The 18,579-nt window shown below is 47.5% G+C and overlaps 1 pseudogene; it reads right to left on the bottom strand.

Annotated features, from left to right (window-relative positions):
* Nucleotides 1-386: 386 nt before the first annotated feature.
* On the bottom strand, nucleotides 387-17,031 carry LOC144684294 (uveal autoantigen with coiled-coil domains and ankyrin repeats-like; annotated as a pseudogene).
* Nucleotides 17,032-18,579: the final 1,548 nt, after the last annotated feature.

Genomic DNA, 18,579 nt, shown 5'->3' with positions numbered 1-18,579 from the left:
ACATGGGGTGACCCTGTAGGCTAAATAAATCCCACAGGTTAAAGGCAGACACACAAGAATTCCCTAAACCGTGCCAGACAACTGAAATTAATTACGAGCAGAGCTATGCACTGTTTTGACAGAAAGAAGACTTCCTTACTTTAAATTGTTTCTAACATTTGGTGCAGGAGCTGTAAGTTGTAGCGATTTTTTTTTCCATTGCTAACTATTTCCATGTGTAGGGTGTAGTTAGTTTGTCAAGAGCAGCTGCCAAATGCTTTCTGCTTTGGCTTGGCTTTGACAATCTCTTTACAACAGGTTTTACTGAACGGTCACTGGGAACAGAGTCCCTTTGGCAATTTTAAGGGACTTCATTGGTTGGCAAAGCGCCTTGGGACATCCAGAGGTCACGCAAGGCGCTTTCCTTTGCTTGATTTTTGAACAATGTCGCTATTGAAGTCGAAGTAGGCAGCACGAATCAGTGGCTCCTGCTCACAATCCTCCACTCCACTTACTGTTCTAAGCTGGCATGTTGTTGGGTTAGTGGCGAGTAAGAGACCTGACACTTCCTATAGGGGAGGGACAGGAGGAGGTAGAGTTTTTCACTGGAGGAGTGCATCTCACATGCAAACAGAGGTGGAACAGCGGACAGTCAGGATCAATATTGAGAAGGTTCAGGATGTGAGACGGAATATTTACTTGTATTGATGCGATGCTTTATCACGCCGTTAACATGGCTTAAAATGCTTCACACAGCTTTCCTTACATAGAATTTAGAGCACAGAAAGAGGCCAGCCTGCTCCGTGCTGGTGTTTAAACTCCACAGGTGCCTCCTCCCACCCTAAACAGCTCACCCCATCAGCATATCCTTCTATGGCTTTCTCTCTCATCTGTTTTATCCAGTTTCCTCTTATATCCCTCGAGGTTATTTGCCGCAACTACTCCATGGGCTAGATTTTATACTCCCCCACTGGTGGGTTTGAAGGCGGGGGCAAGGGTTGGGGGGGGAGGCACATAAAATCCAGCCAGTGTTGTAAGGTTGTTTGGTGCTTCATTAAGAAGTCTGGAGGCTTGTGTGGTTGAATTTATTGTGAGCACATAAATATACACATATCTCCAAAGTACAGCCTTGGTGCTGTCTTCATGCTGACTTCTCCCAGACTCTACACACAGTCTACTATCTACACCATAATGTGGGTGGTACTGTTTCCCCAGTCCTACATTAACCCTTGCTAATTCCAACATCTTTACGCTACGTCTCCCCTAAGTCCTTACCCAAATATATTTTCAATATAATATTTCCATTCTACCCCTTCTCCCTCCCCCAACTCCCTGACTTTACAAATTCAGGTGGTCTAGAGTCTTTACAGCTCTTCCAGATCTCACTCTCTTCCCATTTGGAGGAGTGGGCTGACTTTGTTGGTTCAGAGTTGAGATTGTAGTATGTGGTGTTTCAAATACTTGGGTTTCAACATTTGGTTTACTTCTTGCACTCTTTAGTGTTAGGCTTTTCTTTGTCCGCAATCCGTCTTTTTTTGAGTGGATATCCTGGGCTTATCCCATTCCTCCCAGAGGGAATGTTCACTCCATTCATTCATAGAGTGGATTCAGGTTTTCTTTCTCCGTGGGGTCCGCCAAGTTCTCTCCGGAAGTTGACGTTTCAAAAATGGAACCTTCGTTTCCACTTATTTCACAATTTTAGCCAAATATTTGTTTCCTCTCTCATTTTCCTGTTCTTTTTCAAGCCTACTGATCTTTTCCTTTGGCTCAGCAACTACTCTGGTGAGTCCGGTTGTCTTTGTTTCAAAATTATCTGTGGAACCCTTGTAACAAGCTTAGCACTTCACCTGGGCATTTGGTTCATTTCTGAGTCTTTCTGCCGCGGTCACTGAGTTTTCCAATTCATTCGTTAGTTCCTCAGTTTGTTTCTTAGAATTTTCCTTTTCCCCTTTATAAGCCTGGATTTGCTCTTCCACACTGCGCATCTCATCTTTCACGTTCTTCAGATTGATTCGAAGTTCAAGAATATCATTGCTCTTTTCACAATGAAGTTCCAACGTGTCATCAGTTTTTGTTTTTAATTCTGCATTCAACCAGCTGTTCTGATTCAGCAGTCACTGCTTTTCCTGTTCCAGGCATTTCTCACGATACTTAACAGAGACTTCTGATACTCGGAGTTCATCAAGTTCGAATGTTTCATCAGTGGACTGACCTTTTCGCACACGAGTGTTGATTCTCTACACTAATTCCTCTGTGCTTTCCTTCAAGCTCATATCTTTTAATTTTACTTCTGCTAGTTGTTTCTGAGACTCTTCACCCTCCTTTGCGAGAACTTCTACTTTCTCTTGCAACTGTTTTCAACTTTTTCTTGACAGTCAAGGTTCTCAATTTTCATTTCAGCCACGTCATTTTTCAACAACTCAATGGTTCTCAGCAAGTCTGAGGGATCCAGTGCTTTTCCTCCTCGTTCCTTGATCTTCAGTAAGCAAGTATGGCAGCATCTGTGGAGAGAGAAACAGAGTTAACATCTCGAGTCCATATAACTCTTCTTCAGAGCATGTACTCAAAATGTTAACTCTCTCCACAGATGCTGTTGAGTTTTTTCCAGCGTTTTCTGCTTTTATTTCAGATTTCCAGCATCCGCAGTATTTTGCTTTTATCCTTGATCTTTAGTGTTGGATTTACATTTCCTGACCCTATTTCTGTCTTTTCTTTTAGCATCTGCAGCAGAGCTTTGTCCTTGTCCTTCATTTTGGTTTCACTGTTGGCCAGGTCTGTCTCTGGCAAAGTCTTAACTTGTTTCAGTCCTGTAATTGTGCTACTCATGGCTTCATTATCTGCTTGCTGCTTGGAAATCTCTAGGACTTTTCCTTTCAATGCCACCTCTTTTCCATTCAGCTGGTTCTTCAGCCTAATGATACCCATGTTCGTCTCCTCTTTCAATTGGGTATGCTGCAGAAATGGTAGAGAACTCTTTTTCTGACTGTTGAATTGAAGCTGCAAGTTTTCTACTTTCTGTTGCTCCTGTACACAAGAATTCTTCATCTTTTCCTTTTCCTCCTGCAGTCCTTCGCTTTGAAGTTTGACCTCTGCATACTTACACACCACTTTTTCCTCACGCTCATCCTTTTCACACATAGCATCAACAAACTTGTTTTCCAATTCTTCATATGTATCTTTGGAAATGTAATGTTTTTCCAAGCTTTCTTCCAAATGTGCAACTGTTTTCTTCAGCTATGGAGTCTCTTTCTTGTACCTCTTGGCTTCCTCCTGGAATGTTGAACATTGCTGAGTCTTCTCTGTCAACTGGTTCTTCAGTTCTTCCAGAGTGACATTACATTCATTTAGCTTCTCTTCATAATTTTCCAGAGGACCAAACTGTGACCTGAGGGATCCTTGGAACATGTGAAGCTCATTCACTTGCTGCTACCATGTTGTAAGGCTGTTTGGTGTCTTTGCAAAGCTGTTTCTTCTTGAGTTTTCTTGAATTCAATGGAGTCTCCTCAACTTTGTACTTCTGTTCTTTCACTCTGCTGTTCAAGACAGTCTTTGTTTCTTCAAGCTGCTGAAGGATTATGTACTCCTTTTTCATTTGATCTCAAAGGACAATTAGCTGTTCTTTCACCTGTTTATTGTCTTGTTCAGCTCTTGCCATCTCACTCTGTGCTTCTGTGCATTGCTTTGACGCCACTGATAGTTCCAACGCAGCTTTTTCTGAAATAGTGTTCAATATCTTTTTTAACTCCTCATGTTTTTCCAAAGGCATGTATTGATTCTGCAAAAAGTCTTTCAAGGCAGAACTTTCATTGAGTATGTTTTCTGCCTACTATTGTGCCTGACTGTACTTCTGGTTGAGTTCTTAAAACTCCCTCTTCGATTTGCCCACAATGAAATCTAGAGTTGTTATCTCCCCCTATGTTTTTCTGGAGATACGTACTGAGTCTGCACCCGATTCAGATTTTCACTTATTGCATTCTTCTGAACATTCAACTTCACTTTTTGTTTCATAGCCTCCTTGTACCTTTGTGACATCTCAGAAATTTGTTTGTTCAGATCTTGAACCGTTTGGTTCATTGAAGACTTTTGTTTATTGTGTATTTTCAAGGTACTAACTCGATTTGAATCTTGTGATTCAAGTCTTCCAATTCAGCTTTGAGATGAACATTTTCCTGTAGAATTGTTTCAGGTTTTGTTACTTTGGGTTACATCAGATAACTTTCCTTCATTCACAGCCATCTGCTCCCTCCACACTGCCACCTGTTGTTGCAGTTTGGGTACTGTGTTGACTGTTTCAAAAAGCTCTCTGTTTAAGCCTTTCAGCTGCTTCTCAGCCTCTTCTTTCCTCTGCACTAAATTTTTCAGCTTAAGCACTCTATTGCACTGACATGGCCTATGACCATCTTGTGTTCTGCTTGGGTGTTGTCTCCCCTCTCCCTTGCCCTTTTGGTGCTTTATTGAGAGTGTTCTATACTTTTTCTTTTGGTCTGCACTCTTGGAATTTAAAATACTTGTCAAAGGCTTTTAATACCTCACCAAATGCAGTTGAAGATTCATCTATACCTTGCCTTATGATTGCCTTGTACTTATTTAGTGAAATTGCCAACAAGAATGTATTAAGACCATAAGACCATAAGACATAGGAGCAGAAATTAGGCCATTCGGCCCATCGAGTCTGCTTCGCCATTCAATCATGGCTGATAAATTTCTCAATACCATTCTCCCGCCTTCTCCCCATAACCTTTGATCCCCTTACCAATCAAGAGCCTATCTATCTTGGTCTTAAATACACTCAATGACCTGGGCTCCACAGCCTTCTGTGGCAATGAATTCCATAGATTCACCACTCTCTGGCTAAAGAAGTTTCTCCTCATCTCTGTTCTAAAAGGTCTTCCCTTTACTCTGAGGCTGTGCCCTCAAGTCCTAGTCTCTCCTACTAATGGAAACATCTTCCCCACATCCACTCTAACCAGGCCTTTCAGTATTCTGTAAGTTTCAATCAGATCCCCCCTCATCCTTCTAAACGCCATCGAGTATAGACCCAGAGTCCTCAAACGTTCCTCATATGTTAAACCTTTCATTCCTGGGATCATTCTCGTGAACCTCCTCTGGACCCTCTCCAGGGCCAGCACATCCTTCCTGAGATACGGGGCCCAAAATTGCTCACAATATTGTAAATGTGGTTTGACCAGAGCCTTTTTCAAGCCTCAGCAGCACATCCCTGCTTTTATATTCTAGTCCTCTCAAAATAAATGCCAACATTGCATTTGCCTTCCTAACTACCACGTCAACCTGCAAGTTAACATTAAGAGAATCCTGGACTAGGACTCCCAAGTCCCTTTGCACTCCAGATTTCTGAATTCTCTCCCCATTTAGAAAATAGTCTATGCCTCTATTCTTCCTACCAAAGTGCATGACCTCACATTTCCCCACGTTTTATTCCATCTGCCACTTCTTTGCTCATTCTCCTAGCCTGTCTAAATCCTTCTGCAGCCTCCCCGCCTCCTCAATACTACCTGTCCCTCCACCTATCTTTGTATCATCTGCAAACTTAGCCAGGATGCCCTCAGTTCCTTCATCTAGATCATTAATTTATAAAGTGAAAAGTTGTGGCCCCTGACCCCTGCCATCCTGAGAAGGACCCCCTTATCCCCACTCTCTGCCTCCTGCCAGACAGCCAATCTTCTATCCATGCTAGTACCTTGCCTCTAACACCATGGGCTCTTATCTTACTGAGCAGCCTCCTGTGCAGCACCTTGTCAAAGGCCTTCTGGAAGTCCAAGTAGATAACATCCATTGGCTCTCCTTTGTCTAACCTACTCGTTATCTCCTCAAAGAATTCTAACAGGTTTGTCAGGCATAACCTCCCCTTGATGAAACAATGCTGACTTTGCCCGATTTTACCATGCACTTCCAAGTATTCTGAAATCTCATCCTTAATAATGGACTCTAAAATCTTACCAACGACCAAGGTCAGGCTAATCGGCCTGTAATTTCCCATCTTTTGCCTCATTCCCTTCTTAAACAGGGGGGTTACATTAGCGATTTTCCAGTCCTCTGGGACCCTCCCTGATTCCAGTGATTCCTAAAAGATCACCACTAACGCCTCCACTATCTCTTCAGCTATCTCCTTCAGAACTCTGGGGTGTAATCCATCTGGCCCAGATGATTTATCCATCTTCAGACCTTTCAGTTTTCCTAGCACCTTCTCCTTGGTAATGGCCACCATACTCACCTCTGCCCCCCGACTCTCTTGAACTTTGGGGATGTTACTTGTGTCTTCCACCGTGAAGACTGACGCAAAGTACCTATTCAGTTCCTCCGCCATTTCTTTGTTCCCCACTACTACTTCTCCAGCGTCATTTTCCAGCGGCCCAATGTCTACTTTTGCCTCTCTCTTACCCCTTATATATCTAAAAAAACCCTTGCAATCTTCTTTTATATCACTGGCTAGTTTACTCTCGTATTTAATATTCTCCCTCCTTATTTTTTTAGTTGTCCTCTGTTGGTCTTTGTAGGCTTCCCAATCCCCTGGTTTCCCAGTGCTCTTCGCTGCATTGTATGCTTTCTCTTTAGTTTTTATGCTGTCCCTGACTTCCCTTGTCAGCCATGGTTGCCTCGTCCTCCCTTTAGTATGCTTCTTCTTCCTGGGGATGAATTTTTGCTGTGTCTCCCAAATTACTCCCAGAAACTCCTGTCATTGCTGTTCCACTGTCTTTCCTGCTAGGCTCATCTCCCAGTCAATTCTGGCCAGCTCCTCCCTCATGCCTCTGTAGTTGCCTTTATTCAACTGTAATACCGTTACATCTGATTCCAGCTTTTTCCTCTCAAATTGCAGGGTAAATTCAATCATATTATGGTCACTTGCTCCTAAGGGTTCCTTCACCTTAAGCTCCCTTATCAAATCTGCCTCATTACACATCACTAAATCTAGAACTGCCTGTTCCCTAGTGGGCTCCACCACAAGCTGCTCCAAAAAGCCATCTCGTAAACATTCTACAAATTCCTTTTCTTGGGATCCACTACCAACATGATTTTCCCAGTCTACCTGCATCCCCCATGATCGCTGTAACCTTGACTTTCTTACACACCTTTTCTATCTCCTGGTGCATCTTGTGCCCCACATCCTGACTACTGTTCGGAGGCCTGTACATAACTCCCATTATGGTTTTTTCACCTTTGCGGTTCCTCAACTCTACCCACACAGATTCTACATCATCTAACCCTACGTCATTTCTTGCTATCGATTTAATTTCATTTCTTATTAACAAAGCAACCCCACCCCCTCTGCCAACCTGCCTATCTTTTCGATAGGATGTATATCCTTGGATATTTAGCTCCCAGTCCTGATCCCCTTGCAGCCATGTTTCCGTGATGCCCACCGCATCACACCTGCCAATTTCAATCTGCGCCACAAGCTCATTTAACTTATTTCGTATACTGCGTGCATTCAGATACAACACCTTCAGTCCTGTGTTTCCCGTCCCCTTTCTCATTGTTGTCCCTTTATCTTGTGGTTAGATTCCTAGCTCTTTCCAAACACTCTGTCCTATTTTGTGTTCTGGAGACTTTAATAGTCTCTCCTGGGCTCTCCTTTTCAGTTTTTTCACAATTTTCCATGAAGTTGAATCGACCCCCCCCACACGCTAACCTGCTGCTTTGTTTCCCATTAGTCATACTTCTTGGAGTTTTACCCTTCCCTACCCCCCCCCTCCCAACTTTCTAGTTTAAAGTGCACTTAACTTGCAATTCCCCGATTACCAACTTAACCCTGATCTAAATGACACCCAATTTTGCATCTGGTTTGGCTCTTGCATTTGCTCACATTGTTCTGGTCATTCTAATTTACTATCCATGCCCCTGCCCCATAACAGGGGAATATTGCATTTTTTTTTCACAATGGCACCACAGTAACATTTTCCTCTCTTCCCATGCTTGTCGGGGTTCAGTAGGCTCCCATTGCTATCCCGGAGCCAATTTTAAAACTTTGTGATTCAGAAGGAAACCTTTCAAACTAACAGTTTTGGCCAGGGATTTATGTCTTTAAGCTTGGGAAATCAATTCGAAGCTTTTTTTTTTTTTTGCTCTGCTTTCTGTTTTAAATTTTATTTTTCATTCATTTGAGCTTGGCCGCCACTGACTACAGACCTGGCTGCAGCATTCAACCAGCTGCGCACAATCGCTATGCTCTGCTTGATTACTGCCGATTATTTTTAAAAGGTTAGTTTAGCCTTTTAGTGAATTTTGCTCACCCTTTTTGTGACCTGGCTAGGTCCTTTGACCCTGCATTTGATCAGGTCTGGCAATGGACCTCCGTGTGCTCTGGTGGAGTCCTTCTCAGCTGCACAGTGGATTTTACTTCTACCCTTCAGCCTCCACATCTGTAACGGAGCTTTTTTTTAGGCAATCTCCAGCTGTGACTTCAATTTAGGTGCGCTTCTCACAGGTCAGACTGCAGCTTCTTTATTTTTTTCATACCTTGGGATTTCAGGGTCCTTCGCCTTCTTGGGGATTTCGGGTGTCCTTCACTTGCTGCCACCATGTTGTAAGGTTGTTTGGTGTCTCACTAAGAGGTCTGGAGGCTTGTGTGCTTGAACATAAAGTGTTTATTGTTTACACACAATCATGCATATCTCCAAGGTATAGCCCTGTCCAGATGCTATCTTCTTGCCGACTTCTCTCAGATTCTCTCCGCACACACAGTCTACTCTCATATGGCTCTACATCAATTTTTTAATTCATTCATGGGATGTGGGTGTCGCTGGCTAGGCCAGCATTTATTGCCCATCCCAAATTGCCCTTCAGAAGATGGTGGTGAGCTGCCTTCTTGAATGGCTGCAGTCCATGCGGTGTAGGTACACCCACAGTGCTGTTGGTCACAATGTAGGCTATACTGTTTCCCCAGTTCCATATTAACCCTTACTAATCTGAACATCTTTATACTGCAGCGGGGCCCCTGCCCATCACACAGGGCAGAATTTTACTCTGATCGGGCGGGCGTGCCCCCGACCCAATCGGACACGAAATTGCGCAAGATGATGTCGGGTGAGCATCCCGACATTATCCCGCACGCGCATGATATTTCGGTCGGCAGGCACGTGCTAAAGTCGGAAGCGGCCCTGGACAATTAAGAGGCCAACTGAGGTTATTAAAGGTGCAACTGTCTCTGATTTTTCGTGATCCGTCTAACTTTATGGTTGGCGGACAGGTGAATCGGCCAGGCAGACTTTGCATTTTTCATGAACCCTCATCCAAGGGCGGGATGAGGCTTCCGTTATTAAATGAAAGAAAAAGAAAAATCTATGGGCAGCATTTTTATCATGTATGTGTTAAGTTGACTGATTGTGATGCTTGCACATTTTTTTCCCTGATTTTAAAAACTTTATTTGATGCTTTTCAGGTCTTCAGCTCCCTGAGGCAGCTCTCTGCCTTCCGGGAGCTTTCTGTCAGCGCTCGCCCCCACCCCCACCCCGGCAACGCTGAGCTTGTCAGTGCGCGTTTCATGCTAGCTGACCGTTAATTGGCCAGCCAGCATGAAATTGCAGTCGGGGGCCAATTGCGGTTGGTAGTCTGTTCCCCAGCCAATCGTGCCCGCCCGCCAACCTAAAAATTCTGCCCATAGGGTTGCCGACTGTGATCAAATGTATTCGTGGAGGTTTCATTGCGTGACTTGCCCCACCTCCAGCTATTAGTCAGCCAACACATCCATCCTTGTGCGGCATTGCCTTTCGACACCAATTGGAAAGTAAAAAGACTCACAACTCAATGGGACGATGCTTGACTGTAAGCCAAACAGACCTTTCCACCCATCACCTCCCCCGCCATTTTCAACATTTTTCCATCTGGTAAACAGAAATGTTCAAAGAAAATTACAAAAAACAACAATGTTTTTCATGTCCTGATGATCTTTCTCCATGGTTTCGCACAGCAGTGTCTTGCCGATTTATCTCCAATTCCTGGAAACTCCCGGCCAATCCTGTAGGGTTGCCAACCCTACCAACACATGGCTGCCCATCCCTGCCCCAGCGCAATTAAATGGAGAATGGGGGGAGCTGTTGAGTGGCTTGCCTGCTATTGGACCAATTGAGGCCCTTAAGTGGCCAATATACCTGTGGCATTATACCTGCAGAAGGGGGAGATCCATGCCATTTGGTAGCTTAGAAGCTTTAGCTGTGCAAGCTGGTGTTGAGCAAAGGTGGTGGGGGTGGGGGAGCTTCCCTTGCAGAGCCCTGCTGTGCCCATTGGATGCAACCTCCCTATGGTTATCCCGTCTTAACCCTCCACCCTCCCGCCTCTCAAATTAGCCCCCTCGTTGGAACCCGCCAGTCCAGCCCCAGTCACCTGTCAGTCCGGCTCCTTGGCGTGGCGGGACAGCCTGTAGTCCCAGCAGTGGCCACCGCTCCCGGTGGCGCTGCTGGGAGTACAGAGCTGCCAGTCTTCTAATTGGCTGACAGCTCTCCAAGGCAGGAATTCCTTCAGAGAGAGAGGAGAAGAAATCCTGCCTCCAACCACTTAACATCGCACCCAGCATTATATGGCTGCAGGGGGTCGGATGGTCAGTTGGGGCAGGCAAGTGGTCAGTGTGGGGGTTAGATAGTCAGTGGAAGGAGGCAGGTGGCCTGTGGGGGGGCAATCGGGTGGCCAGTGGGGGGAGTCGGGTGGTCAGTATGGGGAGGCGGGTGGTCAGTGTGTGAATCAAGTGGTCAGTAGGGGGGTTGTGGGTGTAATCATGGGGTAGAGGTTAGTCAGGGTTGGGGGCTATAATCAGGGGGGGGTTGAGAGGATAGTCCGTAGGTAAGGAGGTAGTCTGGAGGTCGGGAGAGTGGTCAGGGTTTAGTCGGGGGGTTGGGAGGGTAGTCGGGGGTCAGTTGTTCCTGTGAGGGGGTGGTCAGGAGGTTGGTCAGGGGAGTATTCAGGGTGTTGGAAGGGTAATCGGGTAGTCGAGGGTTTAGGAGGGTAGATGGGGGGTGGGGCGGGTACTCGGGAAGGTAAGGGGGTAGTAAGGAGGTTGTGAGGATGGTTGGGAAGGTATTTGGGGGCTGGGGGATAATGAGGGGTTCCCGTGGGGGGCAGGAGGGTGGATGGGGGGGATAGGAAGGATGGTTGGAGGGTAGTCAGGGGGTCAGGATGGTAGTTGGGGGGGTTCGGGAGAGTTGTGGAGGGAGGGGTCAGGGTCAGGAGGGTAGATGGGGGGTGGGGAGGGTAGTCAGGGGCTGAGGGGGTAGTCAGGGATTCCTGTGAGGGCAGGAGGGTATTCTGGGGTCGCGTTAGTCAGGGGATGGAAGATATTTGAGGGTAGGCGGGAGGTTGGGAGGATGGTTGGCAGGTCCAGTGCATATTCCAGGGGTTGTTGGAGGGGGGTTGGGGGGGTGGGGGGAGGGTGCGGGCAGCACTATAGGGCAGAATTTTCAAGTTGGTGGGCAGGCATGGTCGGTGGACCCAGGAGTGGCTGGGAAATGGGCTGCCACCCACGATCGGCCCATGACCGCGATTTCACGCTGACAGGCGACTTAATGTGGTTCCCCAATGATCGGGAAGAGGAGGGTGGGGGCGGGGGCCTGTCGCCTGCTGGGTCCAATGGTGACCCAGCGGCCGGGTTAAAAACGGCCCAGGCAGGCCCTGGAAGGCTGCCAGGGAAAAGCGTCTCCTCTGCGTTGTCAATATTCAAGTTATGGAGTTGAGTGTGGCTGGACCAGCAGGTGGGAGGGCAGGTCTGGTGGGCACTTGGGCTCCCAATTTTCAGATGAGTGCCTCGCCGTCCTCCTGGAGGAGGTAGCTGCCAGGAGGGACACCCTTGTCCCCAGAGATGGGAGGAGGAGGCCACTGCACCTCACCAAAGCGGGCATGGGAGGCGGTGACAGTGCTGGTTAGCAGCCATGACGTGGTGCAGCGCACATGGGTACAGTGCCAGATGAGGTTCAATGACCTGCTGCGCTCAGGAAGGGAGTACCGTGTTGGCATGGGTCAGTGTGCAGAAATGTTAAGGTATGGCCGTCCCCCATGAAGCTCAGGGGTGTTAGAGTCTAAGCGCCAACTGTCGGTGATGCCGGAGCTGGCCAAGGGGGTGAGCCCTGGCTGCTTTGACTGAGTGCCTTACAGCTCGAGGGCCACGACTCGGATGTGCCCTGGGAGGTGTCCCTCAGCTGGGGTTGGCCAGGCTGCATTGGTGCTGCGGGTAGAGAGTGGACTAATCCATGCTGCTCTGTCCTTTCAGGAGAAGAGGAGCTTTAACCAAGCAGAGACCTCAAGGGCAGGCAGGGGCCTACCCAACCTGCTGCTGCTCACCAGATTCGAGCAGGATGCCCTCGAGCTGGAGAGCTGGCACGGTCCCCATGCAACCGTGGCATCTGATGAGGCTGCGATGACTGGGGAGATGTCGGCCGTGGCACTGGACGGTCCCTCCCAGGTGGGGCCAGCACAGGCTCCACTGGCCAGGGGGCGACTGCCAAGGCCAACAGGCCAGCAGAGTTAGCAGGGTGTCCCCAACGCCGGTGACACTGAGGGGTGGTGATGGGGGGGTGGTGGGTGAGGGGGTCACCAAGATGTAGCACTCGGAAACGTAAGTTAAAGGCACCATGAGGACAAGAGGGACAGTTCACGGAGTGATTTTCTGTTCATTTATGTTTGGTTTATATGTCTGATGGTGTGGACATCAACACCAATAATGGTAATGTCATTATGTATTCAATGTGACAATAATATTAAATTTGCTTTGGTTCTGATGGTCTGAGTACGCTTCACCATTGTTCTTTCTGGTGCAGGGTACGCCAGTCTGTAATGCTGGACATGAGTGGCTGGATATTTTATTGCACAGGCACTGAGTGGACTTTGGGTGCCAATGAAAGGATCATTTCAGACACTCGGGATGGAGGCAGCAGCCCTGGCATGAGGTGGAAACAGATCTTTGGCAGCATAGCTGAAGGAGCTTTGGATCAATGCGTCCCTGGTGTCCCTGCCTCCCTGGAGGTTACCGAGGTCTGCCTCCACACCCTCAGCATTCTCTTCACTGTGCTCCTCTTCTAACTCACTACTGGATTAGTCCCCTGTGGCCTGTGCAGCTGTGTCAAGATCCCCTTCCTCCATGGGTTCCCCCCTTGCCAATGCCAGATTGTGGAGAGCGCAGCATATGACCATTATCAGTGATGCCCGCTCTGGGGGTACTGTAGTGGTCCCCATAAACAGTCCAGGCATTGGAAGTGCATCTTGAGAAGTCCTATGGTTCTCTCTATCACCTCCCTTGTGGAGGCATGACTCCTATTATAACGCTGCTCTGCCTCTGTTCTTGGATGGTGAAGAGGCCTCATGAGCCACCTTCTGAGGTCACCCAGCAGCCATCCATCCAGTCGGGCTGGAGCACTGAGGAGCCTCGGCACCTGGGAGTGTCTGAGGATGTAGGCGTCGTGGGAGCTGCCAGGGTACCTTGCACAGACTTGCAGAATCAGCATCCTGTGATCACACACTATCTGCACGTTCATGGAGTGGAAGCCCTTCCTGTTGACGAAGGCACCGGGCTCACCCGCTGGCGCCTTGATGGCCACATGTGCGCAGTCAATGGCACCCTGGACGTGTGGGAACCCAGCATTCACTGCAAAGCCTCTGGCTCACTCAGCCTGGCTGGCCTCATCCGTACAGTAAAGAATAAAGGTCAGTGTCCACCTGAACAGAGCTTCTGTCACCAGTTTCACACAAATGTGGACAGCTGATTGGGAGACTCCACACAGATTCCCCCACTGACCTGTGGAGAGAGCTGGAGACACAGAAGTTGAGGGCTGCTGTGACCTTCAGAGCCACTGGCATGGGGTGTCCACCCACCCAGTTGGAGCTGATCTCAGGGCCAATCCTCTGACAAATGGAGGTCACTGTCTCCCTTAAGAGGCGGAGTCTCCTTCGGCATTGCACCTTAGACATATTGAGGTAGCTGCATCGCCGCCTGTAAACTCTGGCAGCAGTATAGTGGCATCTTCTGTGGCTCCTTCCGCCTTGGACTACCTGCTGGCCCTGCGCCCCTTGTGCCTGCGCCTCTCCTCCCACAGGTCACTCCCCTGGAAACTGCATTGGGACACCCGGCCTCCTCTCCCTTCCGCCCCTCTCTTCCTCCTCAGAGGAGCTGCTACCAGCGGAGATCACAATCCCCATTACCAGGGTAACAGAAGGCTGTCTGATACCTGGGGGCCTTGGAGACACCAATTAGACCTGAAATGAAGCCTGGAAATGCTAAGAATGAAGCCCTGAGCAGAGATGAAGCTGCCAAGTACCAATAAACAACCAATCTCCAAAACTCCTCACTGCTCACACTGGCAATGCTGCTGATCCTTTTTATCCTGCCCTTGGCTGGGGTTTAGCAAATTGTCCGCTGCCCGCCTGCCCATTTTTCCCATGCGACGAGCACGAAATTGCATGGGCAAAATAAAATCTAGCTTAATTGCCTTTTTAATGGCCTTAACTGGCCTCGTGATTGATGGCAGGCGCAGCTCTGACTCTGGCGCGTGCCTGCCGGCCGAAATATTGCGCAATGACGTCGGGACGCTCACGCAATGTCATGACGCGCTATTTTACACTCGAGTGGGTCAGGCACCCACCCGCTCTGCCCATTGTTAGCCAGGAGTTAGAAGCGGTTTATAATTCTTCTAGCTTTTTTCCTGGGTAACTATTCTGCTAAGACAGTCAGCGCCATGTGGATTCTGTGATTTAAATCAGAGTATCAGATGGTTCCCAGGTCAGGCTACTTGCCCAGCCGAACTTTGAACTTCCCAGGCAATCCTTCCTTGGGGACTGGAATCCACCAGCACATCTTCTGGGGTAGGGCCCCCACTGCCCAGGGATCGGATGCTATGGGCCACGATCATCTTATAGAACCTCACAACCATAACAATAGACAGCACCTCTGACACTGCAACATCCTCTCAGTACTACACTGGGAGTGTCAGCCTGAATTACATCCTCTAGCCTCTGGAGTGGGGCTTGAACCCACGACTTCCTGATTCAGAGACAGCTGTGCTACCCACTGAGCCAAAGCTGACACAATTATTGAGTAGCCAACAGCTAATCATTAATAAGTTGGAGGACATGTATATAACAGCACAGGCCCTTGATTAGATTGAGGCGTTGGAGAAGTTCATGGTCAGGTCAGTCCACACACTGGGCCACTTCCAGCTATTTCCACTACTACAGCCAGACCTTAGACAGCTGTTTTGGAACTGACGTTGGAAAAGCATTTATAAATCTTCTTTCATTTGGATGGGGAATAAGTGTGCCTCATTTTTATAAAAACACCTTCCTTTTTTGAATTTGCACTCTGAATGAGATCTGATGGGGAGCAAATGGAGCTCAAGAACACGGGTTAACATTGACCTACTTCAGTAATTCTCTGTTCCATGCAAGAGTTTTTCAGTGAGATCTCCCTAACGGCTTAATGGATGAATCCATCACCTGTTATAATGCTCAGGAGCAACAGGAGCCCGGGTCCAATGCCTGGTCTGGACTGAGCTCGTGGACCTAATTTGGAGCCTTAGTAAGAGTGATAGAACGAGGGAGAGGAGAACCAGCCAGGATTCTCACTCCTGATTGTTCTCTGGTGACTGACAGCCTGTCACAAAGTGTACGAAAGTGTCTGTGTTTATTTATGTGTAATTGTGAGTTTTTGTGTAATTGTGTCTATGAACATGTGTGTGAGTGCTTGTTTCTGTGCGAGTGTGAGCGTTTAAGTAATTTTGTGCGCGAGTTTTTGTGAGTGAGTGAGCAAGTGTGTGTGTGTGTGTACAGGTGAGAGCGTTTGTGTAATTTTGTGCGAGTTTTTGTGTGTGTGTGCGCGCAAGTGTGAGCATTTAAGTGATTGTGTTTATGAGTTTTTGAGTGTGTGTATGTGTGTGTGTGTGTGTGCAGGTGTGAGTGTTTGTGTAATTGTGTTCTGAGTTTTTGTGAGTGCGTGTGTGCAGGTGTGAGTGTTTGTGTAATTGTGTGTATGAGTTTTTGTGAGTGTGTGTGCGCAAGTGTGAGCGTTTGTGTAATTATGTGTGAGTTTCCATGACTGAATGCGTGTGTGCGAGTGTGAGTGCTGGTGTAATTGAATGTGTGAGTTTTGGTGAGTGTGTATGCGTGTGGGTGTTTGTGTAAGTGTGTGTGTTTATGCCTCTTGGCTTATGTGTGTCTATGTATATGTGAGCATTGGATGTGGCTATGGCTGATGCTCCACCCCACACCCCTGCCTGTTTACACACTTACTGTCAGAACTCACACACTAACAATATGAATAAAGCCTGTGCCCATAGGACTGCCTTCTTGAAGTGAGGAAAGAAAATTGAAGGGCTGTGAAATCCCTCTACTCCTTGTGCTATAAACAACAGCGCTCTCTAAGGTGTGTACAATGGCAGTAATAAATCTTAGGGTTGAGATCCCAGGTACAACGCAGACATCATCTCATCCCGTCAACATGTTATATTGCCTTGTGTCAGTCTCCAGAGTGTGTGATAGCTGCATGTAGTCCCTTTCCCACATATCCATTACCCTCTGTAAAAATGAGCTCTGAAGCTTAGCAGCTTAAGATGCATGGGCTGCAAGATAAGCGTTATCAGTCCAGCACTCAAAAGATTATCGATCCTGGCTGACAAAATACTACTGTATAATGAACTGTTCAGATGGTCAATTCGCTGTTTTTCTCTGAAACTGTTTTGAGTTCACTGTTAATTCATTGGAAAAGCAATTCTTCTGTTTTGTTCCCCTCTTATCCTACTGCTTCTGACTCTTTTTTTCCACCAGATGCTCTACTTGGCTGCTGCTAATGGAATCTGGCAGTGCAACCACATGAATAAATTTCTCACCAGCTTCTCTTGGGAGCAGTACTGAAGCCTAGAAAGGAACCGACTCTGCCCCCACAAACTCGTAACTGCACAATTGCCAGCGGAAATCAAAGGATATCCATTGGTAACGGGAATGAACCTAGCATGATTTTATTTTACTCTCTAGCCAGGAGATACCAAGGCCAATTACAGTCCCCAACCATTGCTGTAGCAGAGATGTGTCAACAACCACAGTGGCTCCATTGGCCACATCAGTCATGGCTTAGTGGGTAGCTGTCTCTGAGTCAGAAGGTTGTAGTTCAAGTCTATCTGCAGAATCTTAAGCACAAAATGTAGGCTGACACTCCCAGGGAGCCCTACACTATCAGAAATGCTGCCTTTTGGATGAGATGTTAAACCGACTCTCAGGTGGACATAATGATCCCACGGTCACTATTTGATGGAGAACAGGAGAGCTCCCCCTGGTGTCTTGGCCAATATTTATCCCTCAATCAACAGCACTAAAACTGATGATCTAGTCACCTAATTCACTGTGATTAATGGGAGCTTGCTGTGCACAAATTGACTAACAGGTTTCCCTAAATTGCAGCAGTGACTACAAGCCCTAAAGTACTTTCTCAACTCTAAAGCACTTTGGGAAGTCCTGAGGTGTTGAAAGGTGCTATGTAAACGCAGGTTCTTTATTTATACGACACTTAGACAAGGTTCTTCATGGAAGAGAAACAGACTCTGAGCAATGGCCAGATTGCTTGAGGACATGAACGTTTGAGCGGTTGAAGAGATGGAGGTGGGAAGAGGATGTTTTCGAAGATGGTGAGAGGGGCATCATGAGAGGAAGTTCCAGAGAGCTGGGCTAAGACAGCCAAAGGCCCTGCCTCCAATGGTGAAGAGGGGAAAGGCCAAAGGTAGAAGTCTAAAGGACTGTCGGTGAGGTGGGCTGCAGAGTGGTGGAGGTACAAGAGCTATGGTGGGATGTGACAGGTACCTGTCAATGAGGACGAGGATTTTGACTTCAATGAGTCAAGCCACAGGGTGACAGGGGGTTTTGGAAAGGATGGCATTGAAGAACGAGTGAGACCGAGTATGGGACAGAATATAGGCAGCAGTTTTTGGTTGAACTGGAATTTAGGTATGCTGGGGACCATCTAGGAGGGCATTGGAAAAGTTCAGCATGGAGGTAACAAAGGTGTGGCTAAAGGTTTGAGCAGCTATGATAGGGTATGATAAGGGCAGACATAGGTAATGCTGCAGTGGTTGGAATAAGGTGTCCCAGTGATAGTCGTAACATGGGGATTTGGGTTAAATAGGACACCAAGCAAAACACTGCATGTTGGGGAAAGTTCCTGATCACCCATGACTTGATGTTGGACAAGGTAAGTAACAGAGCAGTTTCTGAAGATTTGAGAATATTTGCAGAGAGTGAGAGTCATTAGTCTGTGGAGTTCTCTTCCCCAGCGAGTAGTGGAGGCTGGGTCATTGAATATATTGAAGATTCAGTCAGACTATTGATCAACAAAGGAGTCCAAGGGTTAAGACAGGAAAGTGGAGTTGAGGCCACAATCAAATCAGCCATGATCATATTGAATGTTGCAGCAGGCTCGAGGGGCTGAATGGCCTACTCCTACTCCTCAGTCTTGTGTTCTTATGAGAGGCCAACAGGGGATTAAAGACACCAGCTGGATACTGTCCCTCCATCTCAATCCTGGAGAATGCTCTGGTGATTTTGGCCAGATTGTTCCTGGTTCTGTGGCATGGCGGCTGGGGGGGAGCCAGAGTGAGGGGAAGAATGGGAGGGTTAAACACAGCT

The sequence above is a fragment of the Cetorhinus maximus genome, chromosome 9, assembly GCF_964194155.1.
Source record: "Cetorhinus maximus chromosome 9, sCetMax3.hap1.1, whole genome shotgun sequence".
Classification (NCBI taxonomy): Eukaryota; Metazoa; Chordata; class Chondrichthyes; order Lamniformes; family Cetorhinidae; genus Cetorhinus; species Cetorhinus maximus.
Note: the sequence above shows the minus strand (reverse complement) of the source record. Positions and strands in the feature narration are given on the sequence as shown.